Source organism: Cydia pomonella, chromosome 8 (genome assembly GCF_033807575.1).
Source record: "Cydia pomonella isolate Wapato2018A chromosome 8, ilCydPomo1, whole genome shotgun sequence".
In the NCBI taxonomy this organism is placed as follows: Eukaryota; Metazoa; Arthropoda; class Insecta; order Lepidoptera; family Tortricidae; genus Cydia; species Cydia pomonella.
The window spans coordinates 10659068-10674620 of NC_084710.1; positions in this window are offsets into that span (position 1 = coordinate 10659068).

Sequence of the window (15553 nt, forward strand, 5' to 3'; positions counted from 1 at the left end):
AATGTTAAGCGAGTCCCGCAGGAAAGTAAAGGGCTCGGAAATTACAACGAACATTTCGCGAAATTCGCATTGAGATTGTTATCTATACCCATTTTCAATTTTGTTCATTAGTTAAGTGTATGGTTTGTTTGATTTTTGTTAAACTTGTTTACGATTTTATTTAGATTTAGGTAATTACACGCTGAGAATTCGTTTTTTAATAAACATTAAAAATAAAATGAATGAATACGTAAACACAAAACAAATACGTACTTCCGCCCGGTATGGGGTGCGCGCGGGTAAGCCTCTTACCAGTTACTACTTACTACCAGCCTTTGGAAAGGGGAACTTTTGTTCAAACTTCAGATTTTCAATTAGTTAGAATTTAATCCTTATAAACGTTGTTACGTATAAGGGAGAAATAGACACAAAAATACAAAATAATTTAAATGGAAGAATAAAATGAGACTAGTGAGCTAATTAATTGCGAGCTTTATCTCCACGGCTAAAACATTTAGTTTTTGAAAGAGCAACTTTAGATGCAAGTAGTAAGCAGTAAAATGTACTGTCAATGCTAAAAATATTTTTTTTTCTTTCTTTATTCATTCATTACGTTAGTTGGGCACATTTAGACAGTATTTGCATTTAATTTTAATGGAAAACCAAAAGCATCCTCTGATTATCTGAGCAAAAAGTAAGTACCGCTCCCTAACTTTTAATGCCTCTCCGCTTTTTTAATAAGGTAGTTACTTTATTTGGAAAAGGATCTAAATAAAAGTAGTATTTGTAAACTTGTGTCATTTGCTGGACACATTTCATCTTTAAATTTAATATGCTTTCTAAATGTGTTCCTATCGAAAAGTCATTTTTAAATGTGTGTCTATCAACTCATTTTTTTCTAACGGTCATCACTCGGCTTGAATGCTGTTTTTTATGTCGTTCGCTGTCATAGCCTCCCGTTTTATAAGTGGAAAACAAGTACCTATCCCAAGTCCACCCTCACTCAGGGCTCAAAGTTTCTCGACGCCAAATTTTGACCATTTAGTAATTTAACCCTGAAAAGGTAACAAGCAGATGAGACTATACTATACTATACTATCATAGGTACATAGAAAATTAAAAACGTCTCTCCTATCCCAGGAACCTAACTCTGGCGTCCTGTTTTACAGCGCCACGAACTATTTAATCGTAACTTTCGGGAATAGCAAAATAATAAAACTTTTTAACAAAAAATAAAACCGACTTCAAATATTACCAAAAGCGCCATACATGTACCTATAACATTTGAAGAGTTCCCTCGATTTCTTCAAGATCCCATCATCAGACCCCCGACTTGGTGCCAACGGGACCATCTCGGGGTTATACCCGTTCGATAAATAAAAATTGAAAATTCGAGACGATAATTTTACTTGGTTAAATTTGTGCATGATATTTGTACGTACATGAACGTACTTTTGTAATTATTAAGATAGGCCTTTTGCTAATTTCAGATTTCTGTACACGTCAGCGACATCATAATATATCGCTGTGCAATCGCTGTGTATCAGCAGTTTTATATTGTAGGTAAGTGTCATGACTGTGAGCACCAGACAGTGTATCACGTCACTGTCATTCTGCGAATCAAACGTCACGTCAGCGGGATCAGCTAATGTTTGTTTTACCTTTGATAAAACTTCCGGTGATATGCATGATTCTCTCCAACCTACCTGAATGTATTTTACGTTCTATCTTAGGCCACATAAAGCGTAATTATATCAAGCATTTAATATTAATACATATTATATAGTTAAACACTGACTTAAACTTTCACAATCTAAACTTAAGTCCCGTTTACATCCATCCATTACTTCATAATAAATACGTCCTGTACCTTATATAAAACAGATATATATCATTTTTAATACAGTTGCTCAAAAAGTGCTACTTTACGTAGCTGTTTAGCGTGCGGAAAGTTGGATTTCTCGAACTAGTGCTTTTTACTTTTCCACTTGTTCCAATTTTATGACTACTTATTGATGAGTGTTAATGTTAGTTTCCTTTAAAAGTCGTAATCAACATATTACTTACTTATAAAAACCTACTTTCAAGTAAAAATAATAAATATAAGCATATTCCATATTTTATTACTTACCTTTTCATCATTATGTCACGTTTAATTTTTTAATATTGAATATTGAAAAACCGTTCTTAATAAGTTGTCTGAATGGAACGGAATAGCTGCCGAAACGCCTGTCAAAGCAGAGGCGTTTTTTCTTACTGCAAGAATGTTTTAAGTTTCCAAAGGCAACATTCGATATTGTTTTCATACGATTTAAATATACGATACACAAATAATCGTAAATAATGATACTTTGATAATAATAGTAGAATATTTTATATTTACACTTGTTTCTGTCTTATAGAACATGCATAAAAAAGTACTTGCTGTTTTTCTTTTTCTTCGCAACCGTATTAAAAAACGTCGTTCGATACACGTGCGGAAATATCATTCTTCACTCGTATAAGGTATCTCGGTACTCGTGAACTAATGACATACTTTCTGCACTAGCATCAAAAGATATAAAGATTATAGATTATGAGAACATCGAGGCTTCTTGTTTGATGTCAAGTAGGTTAAAATGACGAAGCACATCAGAGATTTGTATTTCTCGTGTTCTATTTTTTTTATCCAGTTACGAAAAGTCTATATATTCAAAGTTACGGATATCTGAGAAGAAAGATAGGTAAAATGATGCCTTACTACTTTTATCAATATTTGATTAAGGTTAGGTGGGGTAAAATAAACTATGGGTGGAAAGACACGCTTGTAGGGAAAATAAACTGTTACAGATCCTTAAAGATATTAAAAAGTAAATTAAATTGTAAGACTGAAATCAAAACGAATGCATAAATAAGATTTACTTAAAAATACTGATATTGAAGGATTTTCTGTTGTGTTGAGAATGTTTCTCTTACCCCACGTAACCTTTATTTATATGATACTAACGCGTATTTACCAGTTAGGTGTTTATAGATCGTGTCATTCACGAGGACGCGTGTATTGGTTCGTATTGTCATGCCATTAAGGTTCGATTTGTCAAATTCGCGCGTCATCGTGAATGACATGACCTATAGATTAATTTCGGGGATATTAATCATTGATATTAATATTATTTCGGGGGCATTAATGTATCCAAGCGAACGTTCTTCACTCAGTTCACTCTATTATCAAGGTGGTTACTTAAGTATGGTCAGATGCTTTCAGCTCCTTGCTGAAGGCTAATGAAAGCGTTTTTGACAGTTAATCACGATATTGTATATTGTCTAATACGTTAAAATATACCTAGATAAAGCAAGCCGTGAGTCACAAATGCAATTCTATTTCATTTGTAGCGACACTACATGTTATCTCATCTGTCAATAGAGATTTTCACAAAATAATGACGGAACTTTGTGAACACTCCTTAATATTGTAACATAGTAAAACTAATAAATGTATATTCGATTATATATATATATATATATATATATATATATATATAGCTTGCATACCAATATTTACATTGTTATAACTTCCTTCCTTTTAATGTTTTGTCTCCATCTGATGAGAAAAGCGTTAAATCAGATGAAATAATTTTAAAGAAGCAATAACGTATAATGTTTTAATATGCTTTCTTTCGAATCTTGAGCGTGACGAGCTCAAGAATCCACATCTGGATTTAACACGTCTCTCTTGAAGAAATATTGCATTTCTACAATCTACAATTTCCGTAAGTCGCTACTCCACCGGCTTTACTCGCAGAGTTAGCTAAGCGATGGCGTGTTAATAGGATTGATCGCGGGGCTTCATCAGACGCGGCTAAACTCGGCTTTCGACGTCACTGACGTCTCCTACTACTTACGTATACAAATTGTTTTAGAACACAACCTGTAGGTACAAATATGGTCAGTGCCACACTTAAAAGGATTTTTAGAAAATACTTAATTAAACAAGTGCGAGTCGGACTCGCGCATGAAGGGTTCCGTACCATTTATGACGTATTAAAAAAAATCTACTTACTAGATCTTGTTCAACATTTTACCACGTTGGACACACATTTTACCACTTTGGAAGTGTCTCTCGCGCAAAATATTCAGTTTAGAAAAAAATGATATTAGGAACCTAAATATCATTTTTGAAGACCTATCCATAGATACCCCACACGTATGGGTTTGATGAAAAAAGATTTTTTGAGTTTCAGTTCTAAGTATGGGGAACCCCCAAAATTTATTGTTTTTTTTTCTATTTTTGTGTGAACATCTTAATGCGGTTCATAGAATACATCCACTTACTAAGTTTGAACAGTATAGCTCTTATAGTTTCGGAAAAAAGTGGCTGTGACATAATCGGACAGACAGACGGACATGACGAATCTATAAGGGTTCCGTTTTTTGCTATTTGGCTACGGAATCCTAAAAATGGTAAAATACTTAATAAGAAAAAGGAGTAGGCAATAACAAATATATATGGGGTGATAGTGATGATAACGTGTAGCTAAATAAATAAGTCCAAAAGCATAAAATTTAAACATATTATTAATAATTATGTTAAAGTCGTTAAAAATATAAAATAAACATATAGAAAGAAAACCCCGGTAACTATGACTCTTGATTTCAGAAACGAAAATTTACGTTACCTACCTGTAGTAGGTATTCAGTACGGGTGCCGATGCCGTTCAATTTTAATTATTGAAACTCATAATAAACATTATGTATAAAAACAAAACATATAAAGTGGTTAGTCATACTAATTTAATGACAGAATGCTCTATAATCATAAAAACATTCTTCATAACAATCCTTAGGAATAATTTTACTTGTTATAACATACATTTCGTATAACAATTAAAATATAGTACCTACTAAATTTTAACGAATGGTGACATAGTGCTCTATGATATGCTTGGTGTCAATCAAACTATTAAATTATACAACAATCTACCTTTTCAACTTTAAAGCTGGTCGCCGTTAGGTACGACGACGAGCGAAGCGAGGAGGAGTGTTAGGTAGAACTGTGACCATATGGGCAGAACCATATGTCTCGGAAATTGTATTTTTGCTTGTTCATTTTCACTAGGCGTTTATATGAAGTTTATCTGAATCCCTTAGGAACCACACAGGTTCCAACTCACACTGGCCGCTGCTTTGCGGTAAAATGATATATGTCGACAGACGTAAAGTACGGATGTAGGTAAGTTTGACGCTTAGAAAAATCGATTATGTTCCATGCAAATATTATGTTTAAGTTTTTTTATTAATTAGTAATTCAGTGTTGTTAAACTTTCAGCAAACTCAATCAAATAAAGTTTATGAACGATTTGCCGTGGTTTGATTGTGAAACAACACCTTCAATATTATGCTGTTGGTTTTCATGAATAAAAAACGTTCTGAGTATAAAATAGTATACAAAGTGAACATTATACTGGTTGCCTGTTATGCAAATACATTACTATGCTACTAAACTATAATTACTTTCGAAATTATGCAATTCGTTGTTATTGTATTTGTTTTTATACCAAATCATAATTTCTGCATTTCAAAATTATGCCATTCAAATTATGCAAAATGAAATTTCGCAAATTGTTATTATTAAAAACATTACACACCCATTCAGTACCCCTAGTGTACATTTATTCGATAGCGGAACGTGATGTACGCGTTTGCGTTAAGTTTCATTTTGTATGGGATTGTGAAACAGCGCGCCAAGCGGGACGTTTTGGAAACTCAAAATCCCATACAAAATGCGTACGTCACGTTTCGCTGTCGTATAAATTTACACTAGTAGTACAGGCCAACATTAATCAAAAGCGATAAGGGTAAAATTTCGACGTTCAACGAACACGTCAGTGACAAGATATCTGTCATGTTGTCGGAAATATCTAAAATATCTAAGATATGTCTTTGGATTTTCCGTAGGCCATGTTGCCTAATTGATTAGAAAAAAAATACTTTCTGCAAAATAACTCAAGTAGGTACAGTCACCATCAGATATATCGGAGCGGCCAGGGTTCACAAATAGATATTTGCCTTGCCCGTCTTGATAATAGAACGTTAAATTGACGTTACGTTAAAGTGCATGTTGAGATATTTTTGAGCATTGTGGACGCTCCGATATATCTAATGGTGACAATACAATGTGCTAAAAATAACATTTTTTTTGTTAAGTAGGTCTTTTTAAATTTAGAAATAGGATTCGGATTTCAGGGCTTATGCCACTGTTCTCGTGAAACTATAGGTTTCATGTAAATTAAATTTTATTAGCTATATATCACAAATGTTATCATTATCACGTCCTTATTACCCGTCATATCATTTATGGCGATTTTACTTGTCAATCGAATTCCGGAAATAGACAAGCCTGTACTGTTTCCGGTCAGTGCAGGAAACTATCCGGAACTCGGTATCTGTTGTTTGCGGACATTATATTGTGCACAAACAAGTAAACAACGCTATCGAGTTATGCGTAGTGACAAATTTCTGAGGAAACGTGTGCGGAATCCTCAATGAGTATGTGACATTAATTCGCTCAGGCAGCGATACTATTGGCAATGGCCGCAAACTAAACTATTAAGTGTCTACACTAGTCCAAGGTGCAATGGCGTGCCTATTGGGCATCTACTGCGAAAAATAGTAATCGAAGATTTTTTTATCTTCCATTCTAGCGCTCAAAAATCGCAAGAGCGATAGAGATGGATATACGAAACTTTGATTTTCGATGTATACGGTTGCCCCCATGTGTATATTCGCATTTTTTGCGCGAGCACAAGTATGTAAAATGCGTTCTTTGGAAAATCAGTGCAATATAGCCATAAGAACTGTAAAACTATGAGTAGGTAATCGAAGACCACACTTGTATTATTTCATTAGAACCCACGGAACATCCGCCGTAATACCATCGTCGAAGGAAATTATAAAATTAAAAAAAAAACGGAAAACTATGGTTAAGTAGATACCTATATTACATTTTTTTTCTTCTGTTTATGCCCTAATAGGTCAACATCTTTAAGATAGGTACGTCTTACCTTTGCTGTCTAAAATAAATCTGCTTACGGAAAAATGTTACATATATTATATTTCCTTGTCACATAACAGCAGAATGGATCCAATTAAGTGCATGAAAATCAATGGAAACTTTTATATAGCGAATTTTAACATTTGGTAAGTTATTTTCTATTGAGCGAACTTTAAAAAAATGTGTAATCATTTCGATTTGATTGTTAACATAGGAATCGGAATATTTTTGGTTACCTACACTTTAATTTTCCTGTACTTACGACTAAGTATCTTTTGAAGAACGTTATTTTGAGCATTTATTTTTGCAAACTCTTTTTCCGCTACATTCACGAAATAACAAGAATATATTGGCAATTGTTATGTGGGCCATAAGTCATTTTTATTTCGTAATATTATGCAAAGAGGTCGAGGCCTACACTTGCCGATGTATTTCCTCAAATCAAATTATTGATTCGAGGCGCGAACTTAGGCGACCGCGAAGAGGCGACCCTCTGTTACGTGGTTTCTTGTTAGATAATGTATTGTGATTGAGGAATGGTTTACTCGTACATATTATGGGCATCGTCGCACCGTTGTTAAACGATACCTTTACTCAGGGTGTTTGTTCAACACTGTCCAATCTCTTGTGATGTGAATATGTAGGTCATACTGAGCAACTTTTACTATGAGACCAGCCCCGAAATCACTAACAAGCCTATCGTACAATGTGAAAGAGCGCTTAGACTTACACACACACACACACACATTGTTCTAGAGGTCCAATAGCCTAAAGTCCGTTCAGAATTCCTTAACTATTAATTACACAGATTCACTAATTAGTTTGTCGGATTAATCAAAACTTTTCCAAATGTCTAATAGTATTAAAGTTTTTAATAACCTAGCATAATATAATATTCGCCGAGTTGGCTTGAAATAAAAGATTACGTTCCAATAGTCTTCGCATTCTGAAGAACACACACGACACACGTTGGCGCTTTTATTGAAGGCGGACCTTAAACTCTTTACTTACTTGTAAAGTTCTATAATGAGAGATGTGATTTTATTCTAAAACAGTCCATGGTTATTTCTAGAACTGAATCTCATTAATATTTATTCTTTGGGTCAACATTTTTTCGGTTCCTTGTTTTTGTCCCCAAAAAATGTGACAGGGTGGAGCTTTTTGTATGAGATATAATTTTGTTTTTAATGTTTCTAATGTAAAATATAATGTACAGCTAGAAAGACTCAGAATAGCACTCCATATTTTTTATTTATTTGAAAGAAGACGTAGATACAAGCGTGATAGAGTGGTCAGAAACAAAACAACAAAAAGAATTTTGACCCCTTTACATATGCGTAATAATTACCGATTACAGTGGCGAGTTCCTCATACTTTTTAGATTTCCAATGCCTAGTGCGTGCAAGTCGTCTAATATACACTATCTAGTGAGCAAGAGATCAGTAGCTTGAAAGGTTTGGGTGAAGATTCCATTAAATATCGTAATAAGGTCCCCTAAGGCCATACAAGTGACGTTCTGAATACACAATCATGTTTTCGTGGCACAGAATAAGAGGGTCGATCTATTTTCCATTCTAAATACGGCGGTGGCTTGCAATAATTCACTTGTTTCTTTTTCTATTGTGTCCTTATTTCATATAAACAACATATAGTAGATTAATAGTTCGGACGGGGATCGCGGGGACCATGATCTACTATGTCATCTGATACAAGGATAAGCCCCATGGCAACAATTAATAAAAGTGATGAAGTTTAGAAAACATAGTTAAAAAAATTAGAATTGACCGAAAACATGAAAAAAAGTACCACTTCCTGTTACAAAAAAAGTAAAATTTACGTCATCGGTACCCCTAGTGTAACTGTGATCGACATCATAACGTGACGAACGCGTTTGCGTTAAGTGTCATTTTGTATAGGATTTTGAGTTTCCAAAACGTCCCGCTTGGCGCGCTCTTTCGAAATTCAATACAAAATGAGACTAAACGCAAACGCGTACGTCACGTTTGGAAATCGAATTTATTTACACTAGGGGTACGGATACAAAGATGGTAACAAATATGAATTTACAGAAACCAATGTCTGCCAGTTCCTATATGGCCGGAAGTGCGTCTGCCCATGCCCGGGAAGTTTAAAGGTACCAAAAAGAGTGAAATTTACGTCATCTGTCAAGAGTGAAATTTACGTCGTCAATCATTTATTTTAAGATTATTATAATGTAATGTTTACCCAGGTATTGGCTGTTGTATTTATAAATGTTGTTATGTATTTTTCATGTCACTATATGATGTTACTATAAATGTTGTATTGACTTGTAAAAGAGCCCTTGAGGCCTACTTGCAGATTAATTTTTTGAATTTTGAATTTTAAACAATATTCAATCGCTCCTCTGATTATCAAACCACAAATGCGCCTATACTTATATAGGTAGGTACCTAAACTTCTTGTATGCTTAATTTGGTGTTATTATGTACTTTTTCTGTTCCAGCACGTTTGCATGCTTTGAGTTTGAAGTAAATATCGTGTTCAACTATGGGGTACTTGCCATTTATCTAGAATAACAACTACCTAGATGGAAAAGGTCGACCACCGACCGTAGGCAATTTTGGTGTCCAAATAAATCAATAGATGAACAGGCAACACTAGTCAGCCGTGATGGCGCCTGCAGTATTACGAGCTTCTGGTGGTGCAGTAACAAATGGAAGAGTTACATATTAGATGGATCACAGTACTCTTTCCTCTCTGACTATAGAATGTTAGCCATTAGGTGAGACTGTCCCTAACCGTACTTTAATACTTATTTTTCAACCACTCGCTCAAATCGACGTTTTTATTCCACCGATTTTTGGCTCATATGCCTAGATATTAAACACTCGTGCTTTTTCATTATATTATCCGACTAAGTTAAGACGGTAACTGATTGCTAATAATATGCATGGAAACGGAGCCTTCTTAATTTGGTCGAGTAGGTATTACATTTTTTTTTACCAACTATATATTAGGTTTCAAATGTTAGTTCAAAGAGGTTTTATCACACCAAACATAATTTATAGATTAAATTATCTCGTAAATTACATTAATGAATAAACATAGCATTTTATCGATTTGATCTCCATCCGTCGAATAGATATACGAAAATAATAGGGCTGTTTGTCGATTTCGATCGCGCCTTTGCCTTGCGCGCGCATTGGTATCGTGCGTAAAAACAGAATAGCGCGCCAGTCATTTTCCGTATTTGTCATAAAATTGAAATAGTTTTGCATGTTTTTAGTTTATATACAAATATCGTTTTCAAGCATTGAAAATGAATAACACATCAACTTGACGCTGCCAGTAATACTAATAGAAGTAAGAGCCTAGAAAAAATAGCCTTTTACCATCAAAATCGGATGAAAAATAATTGGCGGCATTTAAAAGGAAAATCAGCAAAAACGCCCAGTCTTTCATGGAAAACCTATTGGTAGCTTACTTCAATGAACTGGCGAATAAGTGCCTACAATCCCAGCACGCTTTGATGCAATTATTCAAAGTTAAAACTGTAAGCCACCATTTTGAAAATTGTACTTTTACTGTTTTGACAAAAAAAAATCCTTTTTATAAGTTTTGTTTTTTCCTCGCAAGTGTGTTGAAAAAGTAGGGAATGCAATAACCGGGCGTTTTTCATTACCGGTAATTTACCGACGCGAGGTCCCACTAACCGGTTAACCGGTAAATTACCGGTTATACGTTTATGAAATAAAAAACATTAATTTTGCATTACTATTGATTGTGTCCTTATTTTCGTCAGTAACCTTTAAAAGTAATCAACAGCACGTTATAGAAACATCGACAAAACAAAATAATGAAAATAAACTATAAACATTAAACAAGATATATTTACTAATCATATTAAATAAAATTCAAACATGTATCATTTCAAAGCGAAATGAACTTGTACATTAAATAAGCAACATCAAACTTTTTTAATTCTTTAAATATCGCAGTAATCAAAGGGTAACAAAAATTATAACTAAAGAGTGACAGTCGTCATTTAAATATCATACAAGTTTGCACTTACACATCTATCAATATAATATTGTTATTAAAGTAACTAAAACCGTAATCAACATTCATTAAAATCTAGTAAATATAAGAAAAAAAAATTAATAGCAAGATTAGTTTCATATCATTTTAACACTAGTTACTTTAAAATTGCACTTTAAGAGGCCGTTATCGATTTTAGTCGCAAAAATGTCAAATTGATAGATTGAGCGCATGAAATTGTACACCTTTTGTTAACTATTAAAAATAACAAGTACTGGTTTCTTTTAGCACGTCTTGTTATCTTTCATTATAATAAGTATTTTTTTTTTAAACAGACTCACTTAAGTAGTAATGATTTTTTTTTCTGATGGACGTTTAGGTAAACGCGCGAAAAGCAGTGATTTTGTCGATCTTATTTGTAAATTTCGTTAAGTTTGGACTGCTAAAAATGGTAACTTTGTATTACACATATCCTGTACTTCAACTTTAATAAACTACATTTTTGTTACTCTAAATTTGAAGTAGTGTAAATGAAAGTTAGACGAAATCAATTTTCTCCAGAAATTACTTCAAAACAAGTGACAATTTCTCAGAAAATTGACTTAATTTCAACGTAATTTTGATACTTAAACAATCTATAACATTTGCTGAAACTGTTCTTATACATCATTTTGTATAATTTACTACCATAATTAATATGAATTTTTAAAAACTATCCCTTCTCGTCACCTATTACCGGGGACGCACGCTTGCGACCTCATTATAAATAAATAAATATTATTATAGGACATTATTACACAAATTCACTAAGTCCCACAGTAAGCTCAATAAGGCTTGTGTTGAGGGTACTAAGACAACGATATATATAATATATAAATATTTATAAATACTTAAATAGATAGAAAACACCCATGACTCAGGAACAAATATCCATGCTCATCACACGAATAAGTGCCCTTACCAGGATTTGAACCCGGGACCATCAGCTTCGTAGGCAGGGTCACTACCAACTAGGCCAAACCGGTCGTCAATTATTAAAAGGCAAGATGAAAAAACGTGCTAATAGAAACCAATACTTGTTATTTAGATATTACGTAACAAAAGGTGTACAATTCCAACGACTAAACCTATCAATTTAAAATTTTTGCTCTAAAATCGTTACCGGGCTCTTAAGATAGGAGTTGGAATCTCCTGATTCTAACATGTCTAATTAAAATGTTCTAATTAAAAACATGTCATCATCAGATCATTCTGTTAATTATATATAAAATAATTGCGTTTTTTAAATATCTAGGCGATTAATTAGAACGTTGCTTAGACATTCGTGAACGATATCTTGAACACAAGTAACCAGCGGTAGAAAATGTTCTTTCGCATTCCACACTTGTCGGACACTACAGACTAAAGCAAAGGACACTGAACATAGTAAGGCGGGTCGGGTAGGGGTGGCGAGAAGGGAAAGGGCGAGGGATTAGCGACCACTCATTTGTCACAAAACATTGCTTCCTAGTTCCTACTCCGACGAGATCATAAGATGCAGAAAAGTAAGTATTTTAAGTGTCTCTTCGTAATCGTAAACCGTACGAAGTACGAAGACATAGATGGGCTAATTCAACAGGTTGTTACATTTTTATTTGCCTATACAACGTTCGGTAAATTCCCGGTTACGGCTGGAAATTACCGGTATTTTACCGACTGTAATATTGGTCAAATTACCGGGTAACCGGTTAACCGGTTAGCATTCCCTAGTTGAAAGCCGTCGTATGAAACGCGTGTGCATTGGTCATTGTCATCAACCACATAGGCTTTCTTATCGCCTCGTGTGTAATGGCCAGCTTAGCACACTTTTATCATAATGTACTTTAAAGAGCCATATGTACCTACTGTAAAACGTTGTACGATACAAGTGCAGAAAATAGCAAATTCGGAACGAGTGGTGATAATAAAAACACGACCGAAGGGAGTGTTTTAAATCGACACGTGTTGCGAATTACATATTCGCACGTGTAGAATATAAAGTTTTGACATATGAGCGGACAGTGCTCATTCCCGCACGCATGTGGGAAGGTAGCACAATATGGACTATAAAAAGGCAAACCTTATATTACTTTATCTTCGTGATATTCGTATTCATTTATTTCGATATTGCACACATACGTTACTACATATCAAAAACATTTTTAAAGACATTAAAATAACATTAGTAAATATTTACCTACAAATTACATTACACAATTAATAATAAAGAAAAATACATTGAAATACCATTTATTTGTTTTACAAGGGGGCATAAGTTGTAGTTTAACCGCTCGTACCCGAGGAAGCGCAAGATTCAAAAATATAACCACGAGCGTAAGGTTTCAATGCACGAGCGTTAAACAATTTTTTGCCTCCGAGTGAAACACAATTTTTCACCACACCAACGCGAGGAACTATAAAATATCAAACAAAATCAAATCCAAATGAACGTCATTAAATATTTATCATTTAAAAGTGACTTCTACCAGCCAACATAAGGAAACAACTCAACATTTGCATTAAGATTACTTTGCCACACATGTGAATAAAATGCAACTTTCTCACCAGCTTTTAAACAATCAAGAAAGCCTATACCAGCTGGTGTGGTAAAAAAAATTTTACTGCAAGTCTTCCGAAAAATGATAAAAATAATATCCAATCAGATTTGATCCAAGAATACCATTTTGAGTAATTAATTCCCAGCAAGCTGGAAATCGTTTTAATCCTTTCATTTGGTCCTAAATGCGTCTAATCCGAGTTTGCTCCCTCCCAGGAGGCGACTATAAATCCATAGGGTATCTAAATTTTGTCACATTTTGCCCTTTCTTATTTTACAAACCATTCTGATCGATCGGTCAGTAAACAGGGAAGCAGATTTCAAGTTGATGATAAGGTGTATTTATCTATCTACGGAAACACTTGACTCCTAGCGCCTGTCTACTCTACATCATACAAAGTACAGCAAACATGGTCATAATATACCAACTATTGAACAGGTTAACTTTTTTATTTTTTGCTAATTAGTAACCTTAGTAAGCAAGACTAAGCTAGCTACGGCATCTACCCATACGACGCAAAGCCCATATCGGGCGCGATTTCGGGATTTTACTCCACTACACACCCACCTGCCGTCGTCAACGTTTGCGAATGCCACACTAAAAACACATGCAGTGTTGTTATCTTATGGTGACCTCAAAGGATCAATATAGAAATTGCCCCAATCGCACTACACACATGGCAACCTAGCATGGCAACAAAGACTTTGTAGGGAGCTATCAAGCTTTTGCACTCCGTCCGTCCTGTGGCAGGGCCACGGTAGGAAACCGTCTCTATTTGTCTACATACATCCCAATAAAAGAGGCGATTTAGGGTTTAATTCGTTTAACTCGGGCATTTTCGGGCTTTCGTATGTCCGGATTTTGTCCTCTAAAGGTATCGATTCTTAAACGATTCTCGTGAACTTATGTGAACAGAAATTTTTCAAAATGCGGAATCTGGCATAAAGGACTTAAACGCCTATAGAATCTATGGCGCTTAAGATCATTGTAAGTTCACTGTGATAACGACTCAACGAACTAAGTATTATTCACTTCTACATTTTCTAAACTTAACGCGAGGTCTACAGCTCACAGAGCCACTAGTTTTACATATAATGGCAATTCCGTGTAGTTTTATAATTTAGAAGATCAAGTCTCCGCAATCTCGCCTTAACATACCATCTTACTCCAGCACGGCGGTTTCGAATCTGGGCTTACTTACTCTCGTAGGGGTAAATCAGCCATTTTATGAAGGTAGCAGAGCTGGTACTAAAAACAAATCACTAATTCATTGGAATAGGTATTTTTATATACGGATTAAATGGCTCATTAGATCTTACCTTTTTAACCGACTTCCTTCCTACCTATGTTTATTTTTATGTTTGTTACTTCATAACTCCGTCATTTCAGAACCAATTTTGAAAATTATTGTTTTATTTGATTTGATATATATATATATATACAAATTGGTCCCGTATTTGTCAACTCAGTTCCGATGATGGGATCCATGAGGAATCGAGGGAACTCTTCAAATGTGAAAGGCATACATATACTGATTTTTGTATTTTCATCAACAAATCAAACATTTACATTAAAAAAAAGTGAGATTTGATGAAGTGGAACTGATGATGCTCATCAGAATGGAACTCTTCAACCACACATAGTTCCCGCTTGGCGATTTGTCGTCTTCGTTGTGTTTGTTGGGCAAATTAAGTTCTCAAAGCAAATTTTTGTCAAGCTCGAGAACTGATGGTACAATCTATGAGGAATCGAGGAAACTCCTCAAATGTTAAAGACATACATACATACTTACTTATAGTGATTTTTGTATTTTCTTTAACAAATCAAGCATTTAAATTTAAAAATGCTTGATGAAGTGGAACTGCTGCTGGTGATCAGAATGGAACTCTTCAACGACGCATAGTTCACGTTTGGCGATATGTCCTCTTCGCTGTGTTTGTTAAGCAAA